We start from the raw sequence: 17,520 nt of genomic DNA on the forward strand, positions 1-17,520 counted from the left end.
CTGGGTGGCTCAGTTGGTGAGCGTCTGCCTTGGTCATGATCCCAGGGTTCTGGAATTGAGCCCCACATCGGGCTCCCTGCTCAGCGGGAAGCCTGCTTCTCCCTCTGCCACTCCCCCTGGTTCTGTCCCTGCTCTCGCTGTCTCTCTCTCTCTGTGTCAAATAAATAAATAAAATCTTAAAAAAAAAGAAGAAAAGAAAAAAAATCCATGTTCAACAAGGGGAGAATATCCCCATGGATACTCTCAGAAATGGAATATAAAAGCAAAAAATGAATAGGGCTGAAGCAGAGGCCTGTTGGGCTCTGAGTCTCGGAACAGTCAAGGGCAGCTAGGAATTCAAGGCCTGTCAAGTGATGAGAAAGAACTCAATTGTCTGCTTGAGGTGGGGGACCAGAGTCCACGTTCACTGATCAAAACTCCAGGAGCCGCGTCTGGCCTCTCCCCACCATCTTCAAGAAAATAGATGGATAGGGAGGTCCCTGGATACCCAGATGAGTCTGCACGTGGACCTAATGCAGCCTCCTCTTGCCCGGAGTCACACCCAGGGTCATACCAGGGCAGGAGCCCTGGCTGCCTATAAGACCTTCCTCTGGACAGGCCCCAGCGCCCGAGGGAGAGCAACCACTCAGTCACTGGACAGGAGGATTGAGGAATAGGGAAGGGAGACAGAAAGAAAAAAAACAGGAAATGAACCTGGAGGCGGAGTTCCGAACTACACAAAAACACACTGAGAAAGTCAGCCAGCAGCATCAACACTCCAGAGACAGATTCGTGCCAGATGACGAGAAAAGAGCAACCAGAAAGAGGCTTCAGTATCCTCAAAGAGCCGACTGAACATATAATGTTCATTAAAAAGACAAGCAATTATGAAATAAAACCCAGCAGAAAGGTGCCATTATAAAACATTGAAAACAAAAATATCATTTGATACGAAAAAAATTCCAAATATTTTCTAATCTCTGAAAAGAGGAGGACGTGCTAAGCTGACTGGAAAAAAAAAAAAAGGCCAATAAAAGAAAGGAGTAGACTGATAGATTTAACCATAAAAATGTAATGATTATATTAATAGGGAAAATAAGGCAAGCAAATAAATTAGGGAAATATTGGCCATTTTGTAGTTTGCGCAGGCTTTGAATCCAGACTTTCTGGGTATGACCTGGGGCACAATACTTGATGTCTTCATGTTTCTGTGTCCTCCATAAACTAGATTAATCATTGCACCTGCCTCCTCGTGGGTCAGGACTAACCGACTGACTACATGTGAAGCTCTTCGACCAGTAACTAGCACATAGAAAGCACTCAATAGCTGTTTTTTTATTGTACTATGTTCGGACACAAACAGTTCAGAGCAGAGAAGCCACAGCTAATTAAAAATCACAGTAAAAAATTCAACTTCACCAATAACGAAAAAGTCAAAATAAAATTTAATTTTTACCTTTTTAGTTGGTAAAGATTGTTAAAATGACAATAGAGTATTCCTTCTGTAACCATTCTAAAATTCTCCTTGGGTGAAAGCATTGTGATTAAGGAACTTAGGACTTTATTCAAAGTTTGGCATTGGAGACATCAAAATCTTTAGTAAACCTATGTTCTGGAAAGGCTTTATGCCACCGCACACCCATCAGGATGGCCACAATCATATATGATTTCATGTGTTTGGAAAGGCCCCTCAGGTGGTTCTAGCTAAAAGTTCTAATGTGAACCCATGGGAGACGGTTGGATCTGGGAGGAGCCTTGGCTTCCGCGTGTGCTCTTCCACCATCTTGCAGTTCAGCCTTAGATGAGGGTTTCCATTTCCTGGGTTTTGATTTCCTCCTTTTGCTATAAAATGGAAGAGCTGGACTAAAGTGGGGTCCTCGTTCTATGACAGGGCAACATGACATCTCAGGAAAGAACAGAGGCCTTGCGGTCAGGCCACTGGCAGTGATGTTCTCTCCAGTCATTCTTCCTCTCCCTCGCTGTATATCTGTCCTTCCTACCCTGAAGTCTGTCCCCCTTCTGTCCCCACCTGCCCTTTGGTGGTTATCTTAATTAAAACTTCCATCAGCTCTCATTGAGACAGTTTCAATAGACTCCAGTTATTTTTCCTGATACCAGTCTTCACTTCTCCAATCCACCCCTGCACTGCCTTTTGGTATGCATCTTTCTTTCTCTGTGGTTGAAGTTTCTGGCTTACAACCAGGGCATATTTGCTCTGCTTTATACAGTCATCTTATCAGACCAAGATCCTGGTAATGATCAGGGAGCAATTTATACTTTTGCAACACGGTTCCCATTATACTGCTTTCTCCTTTCTTCAGCAAACCCTCAGTATCTTCCCTTATATAAGAAATAAGCGAGGGGTATGTGCGACTCTTGATCTCCCCGGGGTCGTGACCTCGAGCCCTACATTGGGTATAGAGATAACTAAAAATAAAATCTTAAAAAAAAATGTGCCAGGATGTTATGATGAAGGTTTGCCATTGTAATTTATTCCTCACAATCAACAAAGTTTTTAAAGGAATTTTGCCTTCAGGGGGAGTTCTGTCTCCACCCACACATCTGGGCATTGGGGGTTTCCTGGGGCCTCAGTCAAGAACCTCTCCTGGGATCTCCATCTCCCTGTGGTCTTTAGACCAAAATTAGAAAGTGCCTTAAAGCCTAGAACTCTGCCTTATTTACTATTTATCCTCAACTCCTACACTATGCCTGGTATTTTTATTGAGTAAAAGAATGAATCCAACCACCTAAGATAAATATTAGAAATAATCCTTTAGGGGTGCCTGGGCGGCTCAGGCGGTTAAGCGTCTGCCTTCGGCTGGGGTCATGGTCCCAGGGTCCTGGGATAGAGTCCCTCATCGGGCTCCCTGCTCCGCGGGAAGCCTGCTTCTCCCTCTCCCACTCCCCCTGCTTGTGTTCCTGCTCTCCCTGTGTTTCTCTCTGTCAAATAAATAAATAAAATCTTTTAAAAAAATAGTCCTTTAAAATTCCCCAGGGTCAAAAATGTATAGAAGCACAAAGCCAGCGCTGAACGTCTTTATTTTTCTCAGTTCCCTCTTGCCTTGTGCCTCCTACTCCCACCTTCTCAGCCCCAAAGACCTGTGGTGGACTCTCAGGCACTCCTTACCTTGGACTCTAGATCCCACATGTGCCAAATCCAATCTGGATGTAACCAGAAGAGAGAGGCTAATGTGCAGGGGCCAACTGTACTCATCTTCAGACAGCACAAGACAGTCAGCACTTCTCCTCACAAAATGGGATACGTATTTTAGTCCAATAATACTAATATTAGCAATAATTCCTCACTGACCTCTTCTTCTACTGCGGTATTCAATGGCTCACTGGCGAGCAGTCTATAGCCAAGGGAAGTTCATGTTAGATGCAAATAAAGATAAGCCTGCTTCCAGTTCTTACTCCCAGGTGGCTTTCTAGACACAAGGCAGGGAAGGAAAATCTAGACTAAACAGGGCCGGGAGGCCCTTATCTGTCATTTTAAGGTTAAGAAAGGAATTCGTCTGTACCTTGATGGCAAGAAAAGCACATCAAAATATCAACTGACACTTAGAACAGACACGTGAAATATGCTTTCTTGTGGGCGTTTTCAGCATCGATTACAGGTTTCCCTCCCTCTCCAAAAATAGAGCATTCCTATGAAAACTTTTGGAAGCCAAAATGGCATACAGTGAAGAAACAGCTAACATTAATTTATATGGAAAAAATTTTAACATCCCAAGACCCAAAAAATAATCTCTCTTGGGCTTTTCTGATACCTTAGGGCACATCGTGCTAACGGAGGCACAAAAGAAATCCAGATAAAGCACCTATGCGCACATAGTTCCACGGGGAGATGCTGAGAGGCTGAGTGTAATTCCCCGCGAAGGCGCTTGGTGGCGCCACTCCCAAAGCTCGTGCTGCCGGCAGTTTCCGTAAGGGCTCCCGGGAAATCAGTGCTGACTGCTGTCACTTTTCACTTTTTTTCCACAGAAGCAAATATCCTCTTCAGATTTCTTTCGGTCCGGGAAAGCAGGTACTAATGTAGGTCTTTTGAAAAGTGAAATGGCATAGCTCAAACTTTCAAAAAGCAGGGGTACCTGTATCTAGCGGGATTGCCTCGTGGTGGCTGTTAGGAACGGCCGACTTCCTCTTTTTTTTTTCCTTTCTTAAAAGCACTCATCTGGTGCCATCTGGTGGCCAAACATGCAAGTACCTGGCTTGAGCAGGGCCTTTGTAGTTGGAGAACCTGTGAATGAGTCCTTTTAGAGTTATTCCCCTTCCGTTTTATTCCCCGCCCCCATTTTCCCATGAGAATCTATCAGTCGCCGCATACGGAGCGCCAGGGCATTGAGCTTGATAGTGTCTGGATCCCTACAGGGAAAGATAAGGAAGTTTGCTCTCCGAGGATGTGCAACTGATTATGACAAAAGGACAAAGGACGAAGGGATACATCCCTCACTCATGGCCACTCATAGTGTTCCCAGATTAGAGATGGAGAGCAGAATCCTTTGAGTGCTTCCAGCTTCTCAATAAGAAGCACGGCCTTTGGGGGCGCCTGGGTGGCTCAGTCGTTAACCGTCTGCCTTCCGCTCAGGTCATGGTCCCAGGGTCCTGGGATCGAGCCCCGCATCGGGCTCCCTGCTCCGCAGGGGGCCTGCTTCTCCCTCTCCCACTCCCCCTGCTTGTGTTCCCTCTCTTGCTGTGTCTCTCTCTGTCAAAGAAATAAAATCTTAAAAAAAAAAAAAAAAGGGAAGCATAGCCTTTGAGTGGGAAGGTTGGGATGACTATTGGTAGACAGGGATCAGAACACAACACCTAAGAAAAGAAGGTAAGAGAAACTGTAGCTGCACTAAATGTGTTCAAACTTCCTATTATGAAAGGATTACATGTCAGAGTACACCCCCCCCCAAAAAATCACGTGGATACTCTTAGTATCACCACGTCACCATCAATGATCTTTGAGGAATCATGAAAAGGCAGACAGGTGTTAGAAGGCCAGAGGTACCTTTGACTTCCAAAGATGGACAAAGGTGAATGTTGAAAATTACAAATCGGTGACCTTGACAAGGACCATAGGCAAAAATCCGCAAATGAGATACAAAAAGGTGTCTTGTGAGGCCTTAGGAGAAGTCAGTGGGGCCTCAGGGGCTTGTGGGGCTCAGCAAAGGCAGGTCATGCCAGACTGTCCTCGTTCATGTTGTCTTGTCAGGGTTAAGACTGATAGAAAGAGGCACTATAGCAGACCAAGGGTCTGCATGTGATTAAGGCATTTCATGACATCTCAAATTATATCCTTCTGGAACAAATGGAGAAATCTGGAATTGGTAACTACACAGTTAGAAGACCCTGGAACTGATTAAATGACAGAATTCCAAGGTGCTGAGGGCGTTCTCACTTCAGTCCTGCCCTGCTCAGTATTTATATCATGTCTCATGTGTTACATAAAGGATGTTTAGCAAAATATGAGGATGGCACAGAGTTTGAAGGATAGAAAATCCATTAGATTCCAAAATCTACCCAAAACCCATCTAGTCAGACCAAACAGATTCTAACAGGAAGAAGTGGGTCTTTCTTTTCTCCATCCCAGATCCCATTCTCTTGTTTTATGGGTTTTGCCCATAGTTTCTCCTCTGTATATGGCTCAGCTAAAACTTGCCCTGCTTCCCCCAAATCCTCATGTGGGTGAAAGCATCTTATCCACCTGAACCCCAAGGATTCCTCCTTTCATCTCTCTAGCAATTGATCTTTGAAGTCACTGAGAAGAATGTTCCTCACTTCTTCAACTACCCCCGAAAACAATCTAAATTCACCTGATCAATATGCTCTCAGCCTCGGTCTCAGAGTGGGCAAAATATCCCTCCAATTCCAGGCCAATCACTCTTCCTGGCCATCTTCTATCTTCTCCCCAGGCCTCCCCTATTAACCCTCCTGTCCCCTTCCAGTATCTGCAAGCACTCCCTCTCAGCCTCCTTCCTCTCCTTCCTGCTCTTAAGACAAACAGGAAGAAAAAATTTAGAGACCCTTTTCTCCTTCCCAATAAACTCTTCAAAAGACTTGTTTCCACCCCCCTGTCAGAGGTTGGGGTCTCTGGAAGCAGACACCCAGATGGAATTTGGGATGCAAGATATCGGTTAGGAATCAACCTCCGTGAAGTAAAAGGCAGAACAGGGCAGAAGGAGGCCTGCAGAGTCTCTGATAGCCATGGCCAGCCCCCCAGAGCAAACCAAATTGGGCTGAACCAGCCAGGCCTTTCCAGCCCCATCCTTGCTCAGTCACTATGTGGGGCTGCCCAGAAAAAGGAAGGACCCTGAAGGAGCTGACAGCTGGTGACTGTCACCCTACCTCTGTGTCTACCATTCTCTCTTTGCTTCTCCTTCCTTTCTGGCACCTTGGAAATCCACCTTCTGTCTCCACTTCTATCCCATGCATCCCGTTCCTGTGCCCCACTCCAAATCCAGCAGGTACTTTGTGATTCTTCCCTTCCCAGAAACGCTGCTGCATTCGCTGATGCTGGTTCATTCTCCCTCTCTCTCTCCTCTCAGAAGTCTCAACTCTCGATTTCCACGATAACTTCCTCTCCTACCTAGCCTTAGCGTCTCTGGCTGGCCTTCTCAGGGGTCTTTGTCCTGTACTTACCACGGAAGGGCTGGGACCCCAACCTCCCCTTCTTCCTTACCCTCCAAGAGTGACCTCGCCCACCGTCAGGGTTTGAATCCCCACTGACATGCCAGTGACTCCAAAATCTACTCTTCAGCCCACTCCCTCCCTCCTGAGCTTCCGATTCTCACATCTAATTGGTTGCTAGACATGTCGATGCTAAAACTGTCAAGACGGGGAAGTTCTTTTCCTTTCCTGTCGTGTTCCCACCCCAAAGAAGGCTCTTCTTCTGGGGCAACAATTGAGGGATCCTTTGAGCCTGCTCCTTCAAGTTCCTTTTCTAGGCAGCTACCCTTGCTTTGTCCTGTTTGGGCCTGTGTGTGAAAGTACTCTGAACAACAGCAAGGACTCTACCTATGCAAACCTGCATCGCTGCCATATAAAGAGCTGACGCTGGATGCTGAAGCCGAAAGAATATTCATCACTTCTTCCCTGATCACACCCACTACCTACCTAACCAGGTGTGAACCTCTGACTCAGTGGGTCCCCAGGAAAGAGTTATTCAGAATTTCCTTATTACAGGTGTTGAGAGGTGATAGTGATTTCTTTTGTAGCTTGTGTTTCTCCTGAAGAAGAGTTCTCTGACCAGGTAGTTTTCAGCCATGCCTTTTTTTTTTTTCCCCTTTTCCAGTCCTATATCTGTGTGGCAAAGGCCTGTATAGGAGGCATTTCTCGAGGGAAATGATCTCCACTGTATTTAAATGCATCATGCTTAGGATGTTTGTCTTCTCTTCCCAAGTTGGAATTTCCAGTTGAATTCAATGAATACTTATCAAGCAAGTATAATGTGCCACGGGCAGGGTTAAGTACAAGACAATCCCTGTCTTAAGGAACCTAAATGGTAGTAAAAGGAGTAAGTCTAATCGAGCACATGCCAGTTTGCTGATGATCCCAGAAGCCACGGAAACTAAGTGCTGTGGGGTTCTAGAGAAGGGAAATGTCTCCATCCAGGCTGGTTTCATAAAAGCATCTGAGACAGACCTTGAAGGGTAGATCAAATTTCAGGGAGTGGGCATATGACGGAAATAAGCAAGAAATAATGATGACACAAAAGGAATAGAGAAAAAAAGAACGACAAATGACAAAAAGCTATCAGAAGAATATCTTCAGAGAACTGCAAAATGAACAAAGAATAGTAGTAAGAAAATTTTCTCAAAGCTACGGCCAAAAACTGAGACCATAGAAAATAGCCTGGGAGACAGAGGCAAGGTCATGGAAGAAAGATTAGGACAATATTATTACAAGGAGGTGGGTAAGACAGGCAAGATCACTGGCGCATTAGCCCTTCATAGACCCCAGATGAGACCCAACCTCTTTGGATTTCCCTTTCTCACCTTCGCAGGCAGGATGGGTGTTAATGGCTCAAGACCCCACCTCTATCTGGCTCTCCAAGGAGGACAGCGCTCACCAAGAAAGACATTGCTGCTGCATTGGCCCAATTCTTGTAGCTTGGTAAAATGCTGGGGCCCCAGTGTTGCCTAAGTGGCTACCTCCCACCTATACCAGTCCATCCTTCTGCCTCATGGGTGCAAGGTGGCTGTTCTGCCTGCAGGCTTCACATCCACATGGCAGGCAGAAAGGAAGAGGAAAGAGCATAAGGCATGTTGCAACAGGATCTATCTTTTCTTTTCTTAATCAGGAAAGCAATTGAATTGCTGAAAGCCACACCAAGCGGACTTCTGCTGATGACTCATTAGCCATAGAGCCAGGTGGCCACCCCTAGATGCAAGGGAGTCTGGGGAAGTAAGTGTCTTAAGTAGTACATTGTCAACCAGACAAGATTGAGATTCCATTGAAGAGGATGATGGAGTTTGGGGCAGCAATCAGCTCTGCTGATATCGGAGATACATAGCCCATCCAGATAAATAGCCAACCACAAGATGGAGGAGGCTGCTGAGAAAGGACATTCTGAGTAGATGAGGAGGAGGGGATATCTGAGTAATTCTCCACCGTAGATGCAGGCCCCTGCATGGCTTGGTCTCCTGTTCCTGTGGGTGTGGGCATGAGGCTGACAGGAAGTGAGTGGATTGCTTCACTTGCCCCAGGTCACTCAGATAGTTGACAGCAAAGCCAAAACGCACACCATTTCCCAACTTGGGAGGCTGAGCTCTTTTCACCACCCCATACATTTGCAAACGCTATACATTTGCAAACCCTATACATTTGCAAACCAAGGGTTCAAGGGATCCTTGGAGATCCACAGAAGGGCCTCTAAGGGCTCTAGTGAGTATCCAGATGGGTACACAGTGGGTAGGATTCAACTCCTTGGCCCTCTTCACCCAGAGAAGTTCCACCTCCATGTTTTTCTTATGTAGTGAGCTTCTTTCCCTATGAGATTTAATGTGATAAAAAGGCTAAACCATTATTTTAAAAACCATTCTGCTGCATAGCTGTTGCGTACGTTTATTATTTGGTGAGCATTTTGAGATAGATCTAATTATGGGGTGGCTCACTCAGTTAAGTGTCCAACTCTTGATCTCAGCTCAGGTCTTGATCTCAGGCTCGTGAGTTCAAGCCCCATGTTGGGCTCCACACTGGGCGTGGAGCCTACTTAAAAAAAGGGGGGGGGTCGATCTAATTATTTCATACATTCGTAAGTCCTCTGAGTTCAAAAGTGTGGCCAGTGCACAAGGGGTTCCAGAAACAGTTCATACTTGTTTGGTGCTGGTATCAGAAGACAGCGCTCTCTAAAATGGAATTAAAATGAAGGAGGATGGGGTCAGACACCTGCAGAGGCAATCCGGAGGGAGTCAGTATATCCCCAAGTGTCCCTCAATGGAGTACAATATGGGTTGTACCCCCTGTGAGCTTTGTAGAGGCCGCTCATAGGCAGCAGGCTTGAGCCCTGGAAATCTGAGCAAGGAAAAGGGCCTGTGGTGACCACCAGGCTGAGTGCAAACAGGCCCATCAGGCGACCCACCTCGAAATAGCCAGAAGCCCTAGCTGACCAATGGGCTACTTACACATGGGCACAGGTACGAAAAAAGGAAAATTCCATATGTTCCCACACCTCCTCGGTCCCCCATTAACTGTAGCCCCCACCACTGCCTCCTGGCAGGCAGGCTCTCCTTTGCTGCCTGTCCACTACTCCCTTGCAGGGTATTCAGTAAACTTCTGTCTCCTCTGTCCTGTCCTGGGTGAATTCTCTCACCTTGGACTCAGCGGCTTCCACAGGATCGGTTGGGTAGCCCCGCAAGTTGGCTCCATCTCTCTTGCAGCAGCACATGGTGGGGGGCGGCTTAGCAGAAGGTGATGGTCTGAATTGGAGAATGGAATGTGTCTGTCTTCAGCTTATTTTCATTCAGTAGTCACACACTGACTGGATGGAGGAAAGAAGAAAGAGAAAGAGTCAGGGTTTCAGTGATGACTCACACGCAGATACCTGACCATGGGACCCAGCAGGAGAGAAAGCTGACATCCATACAGGAGAGCTAGCTGCAGCCCGCCTACAGGGAGACTTTGTGTGCGTTTTTAAAAGACTCCCCCTCAGGGCGAATTACATAGGCACAGGTAGCCCAGAGGCATACAAGCTGGGCAACAAGGGGCAACTTTTGTGCAGGTTAGAAAAAAAGGGCCCTTCCTTTGGGGAGGCTGTCTATGCCCTGCTGGGGCATGAGGCCAAGGGAGTCGAGCAGAGGCTGAAAATTCAGCCACACTTACCACCTTTGTGAGCTCATAGGCAGGGCCCGAGTTACCCAATTCTCCCTGTGCCTCAGGTTATCTGTTGGGGTACACAGCCCTGCATTCTACACATTAAAGCATTCTCAGCTCCAGACAACATCTGCCTTGGAAGGCAGGAGGAAGAGACATGGGGAAGCTTCTTTTCTCTTCCCCTTTTTGTCCTATGTGGACACGGGTCTGTGCACGTGTAAACACATGCATACACTCTTGCTTGCGCATGCACACGTGCAAGCACACACAAAGTCAGGGGCCTGTTGGGTAAAGCTTAAGCCACTGAATGTTTCAGAAAGAATAGTGATACCTAAAATAGAATAGTTTGTGTAATAAAGGTGGGGATTATCTTACTATTCATAGTTCTTGGTTTTATATGCAAGTACATTTTAGAAACCCAACAAGTAAATGGTAAGTATGGAATTAAGGAATCACAGTGTAATGAAGTGCAAGGAAGCTGATGTTCCTCACAAGAGTAAATAAAGTAGGAGGCATAGGGCCATGGTAAAGAGCTTCGTGTAGGATTCCTGGAGCTCCAAGCCCTCAGAGTGCATCACAGCCATCTTGCAGAGACCTGATATCCATTCTCTATTCCCCCTACTGACAGAAGCCCAATTTTACTTTGTTTAGCAATACTCCTCTGCTTTAAAAAAATTTTTTTTTCTCAGCTTCCCATGCAGGTAGAAGTGGGTATGTGACACAGGTGAATGGGATGTCCTTCTAAGTCACTAAATGGGACTTTTCTGGAGCTGACTCTACAGGCTTGGGTCCCCTTGGCCCTTTACACTCCCGCTTCCCCTGCCTGAAGCGTCAGCACGGCAGCCTGGCCTCCGGTGGGCATCTCAACAGCATTCCCTCATTTACTCAACAGACACAAGGAAGTTTCAGGGCTGGGGACTCCGCATGAAGAAAACAGACAAAAATCCCTTCCCTCAGTGAGAAGAGTCAGATCATAAACAAACTGCTAGATAGTATGTCAGAATGTGGTAAGGGGTAAGGAAGAAAACAGATGAAGAAATGAAGCAAGACCCAGCCAGCCGTAGAGACCATTGTTCAGGAGGCTGCGGGAGCCAGGTTCCCACTGCACTATCAGGAGCCCTGTTCTCACCTTGAGATTGATTTTTCTTCTTAGAGAGCGTGCACACACTTGCAAGGAAGGGGGGGTGCAGAGAAAGAGAGAGAATTTTAAGCAGGCTCCACACCCAGCGCAGAGCCCGACACAGGGATTGATCTCAAGACCCTGACATCATAACCTGAGCCAAAATCGAATCAGGGACTTAACCAACTGGGCCACCCGGGGGCCCCGAAGTTTGATTTTAAATGCAGAAAAATTAAACCCCTAAACTGTGTATGTCACTATTTTTGAGGTTTCTGTTTCTGTTCTGATAATGATCCTAAAAGAAGACTGTCTCGGGCATGCTCAGTGACAGTTCCTCAGCTCTCATCCATATGAATAGGTTGTTAGCCAGATGATACAAATAGCAAGATAAGTAATAGACTGTCAATAAGATAACTACTCCCATCTATGAACATACACAAGACGCTGCTGTAAAAATACAATGATTTTTCACAGAACTTTTCTGCAGATTGAAGATTGAAAATTTCAGTGGTGGTCCGGAAGTTATTTAACCTTCCGGTGCTGCATTAATACTAATCTTCATGTGTGGGGCGCCTGGGGGGCTCAGTCGTTAAGCGTCTGCCTTTGGCTCCGGTCACGGTCCCAGGGTCCTGGGATCGAGCCTCGCACCGGGCTCCCTGCTCCGCGGGAAGCCTGCTTCTCCCTCTCCCACTCCCCCTGCTTGTGCTCCCTCTCTCCCTGTGTCTCTCTCTGTCAGATAAATAAGTAAAATCTTTGAAAAAAAAAAATACTAATCTTCATGTGAACCAAAGGTGGGAGGAGGATGTACTATGTTAAAAGTGGGGGTGAAGGGAGGGAAATGGGGAGAGGAGGCATGAGTCTTCAATAGCAGAGGTTGCAGATGTCGCCGCCTGCAGAGGCAAAGCAGGAAATGTAAATGCTAAAAGCACTCAGGGGTGAGAAAAAAAAAAAACAAGACTTGCTGTCTCTTTGTTCTCCCACTTTTGAGTAAAGATGTGGGTAGGAACAGAAATTTTTCTGCTAAAGGATAAAAAGCTGCTCAAGCTAATGACATTAAAATGTCAAGTGCTAATTGACATTTTCCCTCAGTGTGAGGGAGGTCAGGGGACACCGAGTAGACTCTGGTGACCTGACGTAGGCAGCTACCACCCAGCTCCACCAATTGTTACCAGCATTCAATGTGGGCCTCATGCCAGAGAGTCTCAATTTTTAAAAGCTAGAAATCTGGATTTTTTTTTTTACATGAAATATCCCATTTTTTAATGTTGGAAATGAATTCAATATTTTTGGTAAACATTCTTTGGCAAATTATGTTTCTGCAGTTATCAGGCAATGGGCCGTGAGTTTACAGTATGCTGAATGGACGGGATAAAAAGCTGTTGCAGTGAAAAAGTGGGAGAAAAGCAAGGAGCTGTCTGATAGTAGGTAAGGTGAGGAGATGGGAAATAAGGTGGAAATGGAAGAAAAGGCCAAAGATGGTGGGATGGAAAGATTAAAAAAAAAAAATAGGGGGCGCCTGGATGGCTCAGTCATTAGGCATCTTCCTTCGGCTTAGGTCATGGGATCGAGCCCTGCATCGGGCTCCCTGCTTCTCCCTCTCCCACTCCCCCTGCTTGTGTTCCCTCTCTCGCTGTGTCTCTCTCTGTCAAATAAATAAAATATTTTTTAAAAAATAAAGTAAAATAGGTAGAAAGGAAAAAAATGTTGAAGAATGTGATCAAGAAGAGATTGGGAGGAAGAAGGTACAAAACGTGGGAGAAGAATGTGTGAAAGGGGAGGAGAATTTGAAGAGGTCGGAAGCAGCGGGGCTGCTCTAGGCAGAGCGTGGGGGTTTGGAACCATCCCCCAGAGACACAGGATTTTGCTGGCACTACAGGGGGAGCAAGAAAGAGCTCCACCCGGTAAAGGGGAAGCCCAGCTTCTCAGCCTCTGGCCATCGCTGTCTTTTGAGAGTCACACTGAAAGAGGACTTCAACTACTTCCGTTGGGACTTCAGTCTCTACTTTCCAATTGATTAAGTTCTTGTTTCCAGCTTCTCTCTTAACTCAGGCAAAAGACCCCGTGGGCAGAGCGGGGGACTGACACTCTCCCCTCCAGCAATAAAAGCTGGCCTGAGCCAGCAAGACCCCGAGGCAATGAGCCATCTGACCTCGGCTGCCTACCAACCTTTGTCCCACATTTTCCCCCTATAAACCTGGAGGCTTTTTCAGCACTTTGGAGATAATCTTTGAGATGTTAGTCAGTCCGCTGCCGTCTGGTGTTGGCCTCACTGAAATGAATTCCTTTCTTGTTTCACCACCACCCGTGTCTCTGCCTTTGGATTTTGTCAGTGGCAAGTGGCTGAACCGGGTCTGTTTGGGACCCCCCGAGCTGGGTGCTCTTGTACCTAGGGGCCCCAGCTACAAAATGACCCAAACCCCCACTTTCCTACAGCTGTAGGAAGAAGTCTAGGACCCTGACCCAGGAAATGCCACCCGGGTCAGTCAGTAGCCCCAGTTGATACCCAAGGTCAATATCACCTCTTGCTTCTTCCTCTCACTACTTCCTGTAGGCATCCAGCCTCTTCAGCCCCTCCCTCCCTCCACAAACTTACACTGGGCTAGGGGGCAACTCAGCTTCAGCCAGAGGCTTGAACCATGGATAGGCCAATCAAGAAGGGGAATTAGAGGGGAGCCTGCATGGCTCGGTCGGTTAAGCAACTGAGTCTTGATTTTGGCTCAGGTCATGATCTTAGGGCCATGGGATCAAGTCCTGCATCGGGCTCCATGCTCAGTATGGAGTCTGCTTAAGATTCTTTCCCTCTCTCTCTGCCCCTCCCCACCACCCCTCATGTGTGCACTCTCTCTCTCTCTCTCATAAAAAAAAAAATAAAAAAAAAAAAAAAAAAAAAATGAATTACAGCCCAGAGCAGGGACATGGTAGAATTCCATAGCAAAGGTGACTGTTCCTAAAATGATTTCTGTCTCAGGGGACCCACTCTGGACATTTCTCATCTCTCTGCTCAAGGAAGACACCCTTTCTTTTCGTTGTGGTCAGCAACGGAACACCTCTTTGATCAGCCTCTCAGTTCAGATTCTGCCTTAATTTCATGTAATCAAAGGATACATTGCAGATTTTTGTCTTACGAAAGAGCAATACTCCCCCAAATTAATGATACCATCATACCCTAAAGCAAAAACAAAGGAAGGATGGAAGGAAGGAAGGAAGGAAGGAAGGAAGGAAGGAAGGAAGGAAGGAAGGAAGGAAGGAAGGTGGGAGGGAGGGAAGGAGGGAGTTACTGTCACCTTCCTCAAGGACAGAGTGGTTTCCTCCTCTGCCAGCCCATAACGTCCCATGGCTGTTATAGCCTGAATGGCACTCCAGCTCCTCTCAAGCCCTTCACAGATCATTTCTTCTTCTTTTTTCTTTTTTTAAGACTTACTTATTTTGAGAGAGAGTGCAAGTTCCCGTGCGCACAAGCATGAGCAGGAGGGGCAGAAGGAGAGGGAGAGAGAATCCCAAGCAGATTTTGTACTGAGCATGGAGCCCACTGTGGGGCTTGACCTCATGACCCCGAGATCCCAACTTGAGCTGAAACCAAGAGTCAGATGCTCAACCGACTGTTGCCACCCAGGCGCCCTCCTCTCTCTCTCTCTTTCTTTTCTTTTCTTTTTTTTTTTTAAGATTTTATTTATTTATTTGACAGAGAGAGACACAGCGAGAGAGGGAACACAAGCAGGGGGTGTGGGAGAGGGAGAAGCAGGCTTCCCGCGGAGCAGGGAGCCCGATGCGGGGCTCGATCCCACGACCCCGGGATCATGACCTGAGCGGAAGGCAGACGCTTAACGACTGAGCACCCAGGCGCCCCTCTCTCTCTTTTTTTAATGGATCTGTTACTTAACTAGGTTCTTTCCAAGAAACTTAGAACACCAGTTTGTGAGGATAAACTCCGTTTGTAAGAGAAAACACAGAGCAGAAACAGCCTCAAAGCTGAGGAACAGCTTTGATTTTTGGCAGAATTTGTGAGTCCACAGCTTCCTGGATCAACCTGGCACTGCTCTATAATTTCACATTTCTCCTTCTCCGTGTTGAAGAACTCACCTTCCTCGTGTGTAGCTTTACATGGCTTCTTCTTCTTGAAGCATCAGTGAGATGTTTTGGTGGGGGTGGCAATGACAAATTTCTGGTGTGTTCTATGCAGAGGATTGAGGGCCAGGGGTCTGGTCACAAGTAACAAGCCACAGCTCAGCTGCTTTAGGAAAACCACCCTCTTCTTCTGTGGCGCCCAGTGAAGATGATCAAAATGGTCCCAGGAGTGACACCAGCTCTCCGTTTTCTCACATGCTGGCTGAAAGGTTTTTTTGCACGGCTCAACAGCTTTTGAGACACATCTTCAGTAGGATGATACCTAGGCCTTGTGCAAAGTTTAACCATTTGGGTACCACCATTCTTGTCCCCACCAGCTGGTTTTGTGACAATAGCAAGAACCTTCTCCTTTTTCTTTTCAACCCCGGATTTAGCTGCTGACTACTTCCTCTTGCACAGAGCTCTTCTGGAATACACACCCGGTGGGGGATGTCTGGGGACGCCTTGGACTGAGACAGGTTATCTCCTGCAGGGGGTCTTCCCCTTCTTTGGTATTTTAGCCTGGAGGTTACTGTCATAACCTTGCCACCAGCATCGGCCTTCTTGGCTTCAGGTTTCTTCTTAGCATCCAGCTTCTCAGCTGTTTCGCCCACCATCTTGCAAGATGGAAAAGAGCCATTTCCTATTTTTCTTACTCACCTGTGTAGCCTCGGAGAAAGGGCTTCCCTGAAGGTAACTTGGGTGTTTCCCTGTTCTTTGCCATCTGACAGAGCTCAATACCTTCTTCACCTTACCTTGTTTGTAGAATACAGTCAGGGTTTGTGTCTGCATGTTTTGTTTCTCAGTTGAAAGACTGAGGATGAAAGTTGAGGATGTTTGAATGTGGAACGGAAATGTTCAGAATCTGAAGGATGGAAGAAGACGTGCATATTCTGCCACACAGAGGGGAGCTCTCTTCAGTCCTGGGCCCACAGTCTAGGTCATTTCCTCATGACCAAGTTGTTAAGAAATTGAAATCCGGGGCGCCTGGGTGGCTCAGTCATTAAGCGTCTGCCTTCAGCTCAGGTCATGATCCCAGGGTCCTGGGATCGAGCCCCGCATCGGGCTCCCTGCTTCTCCCTCTCCCTCTCCTCCTGCTTGTGTTCCCTCTCTCACTGTGTCTCTCTCTGTCAAATAAATAAATAAAAGTCTTTAAAAAAAAATTGAAATCCTCTTTAAGCTGCAAGTGATATCTTGTCTGTGCTTCTAAACAACAGCAACATGGGCCCCTTCCAGCCACCAGCATCTTCAGGCCCCACCGTCTTACCCCCAAATCTGCCTCTCTCCCCCTGTGCCTTCTCTACTCCTGCCCCTTAATCTCCCACACACATTCCTCTTTCCCCTTCTTTTTCATCTATTCAAGCATCCAGCAGATATGTAATCAGTATCTGCCAAGGGCCAGACACCATGCTGGGAACAGAATAAAAGCTGGCTAGCATGGGGCCCTCCTGACCACAGAACCTTGCAACCCAGCATGAGGGCCGCAGTCTAGAGGCAACCACAGTGCCCACATCTGAGCTAAGGGGATCTGGGCAGTGAGTTGGGATGAGGCTAGGGCTCAGATTGAAAAGGAAACCTAACTACAGGGTATTATAAACCTTTTATTATGGGGGCCACGGACTTAGGAGCATTGAGCCTGGAATTTGATGTCATACAGACCGAAATCCTACTACTTACCAACCGTGTGACCTTAACTCTGAGCCTCTTTTCCTTTCTGGCAGTAACAACCTCAGCCAATGAACAGGTCAAGATTGATGCTTTACTCCATTTAGCAGAGTACCTGGCAGTTGGTTGTAAAAATAGCGAGTGGGAACTGGCATTAATGATACAGAGATGTCGGGTAGCATGTGAACACAGAGGAAGAGAGGTTCCAATTTCCGTACCCCATTGCTCCCTTTTGCTGTCCACTTCTCTTCCCTCTGTCTCCAGTCTTCTCCAGTTAGAAAACTGACACTTCCTAACATAGAAACAAGAGCAGGAAGTATCTGGGGACAGGAAACGTGGGTCATTAACAA

At 46.9% G+C, this 17,520-nt stretch overlaps 1 long non-coding RNA gene across 1 annotated transcript in view; it reads right to left on the minus strand.

Moving 5' to 3' along the window:
* Positions 1-2,485: 2,485 nt before the first annotated feature.
* LOC112838229 (uncharacterized) overlaps positions 2,486-17,520 on the minus strand; it is a 51,639-nt gene continuing 36,604 nt past the window's right edge. The window contains exons 6-10 of the long non-coding RNA XR_012373777.1: positions 17,389-17,462; positions 17,183-17,285; positions 9,782-9,949; positions 7,965-9,317; positions 2,486-4,219 (exon numbers count right to left, since the gene is read on the minus strand). This is a non-coding gene — a long non-coding RNA (uncharacterized lncRNA). The remainder of the gene's footprint in view (positions 4,220-7,964; positions 9,318-9,781; positions 9,950-17,182; positions 17,286-17,388; positions 17,463-17,520) is intronic.

This window comes from Callorhinus ursinus, unplaced genomic scaffold (assembly GCF_003265705.2).
Source record: "Callorhinus ursinus isolate GAN/ISIS: 27379988/994484 unplaced genomic scaffold, GSC_fseal_2.0 scaffold26, whole genome shotgun sequence".
NCBI lineage: Eukaryota > Metazoa > Chordata > Mammalia > Carnivora > Otariidae > Callorhinus > Callorhinus ursinus.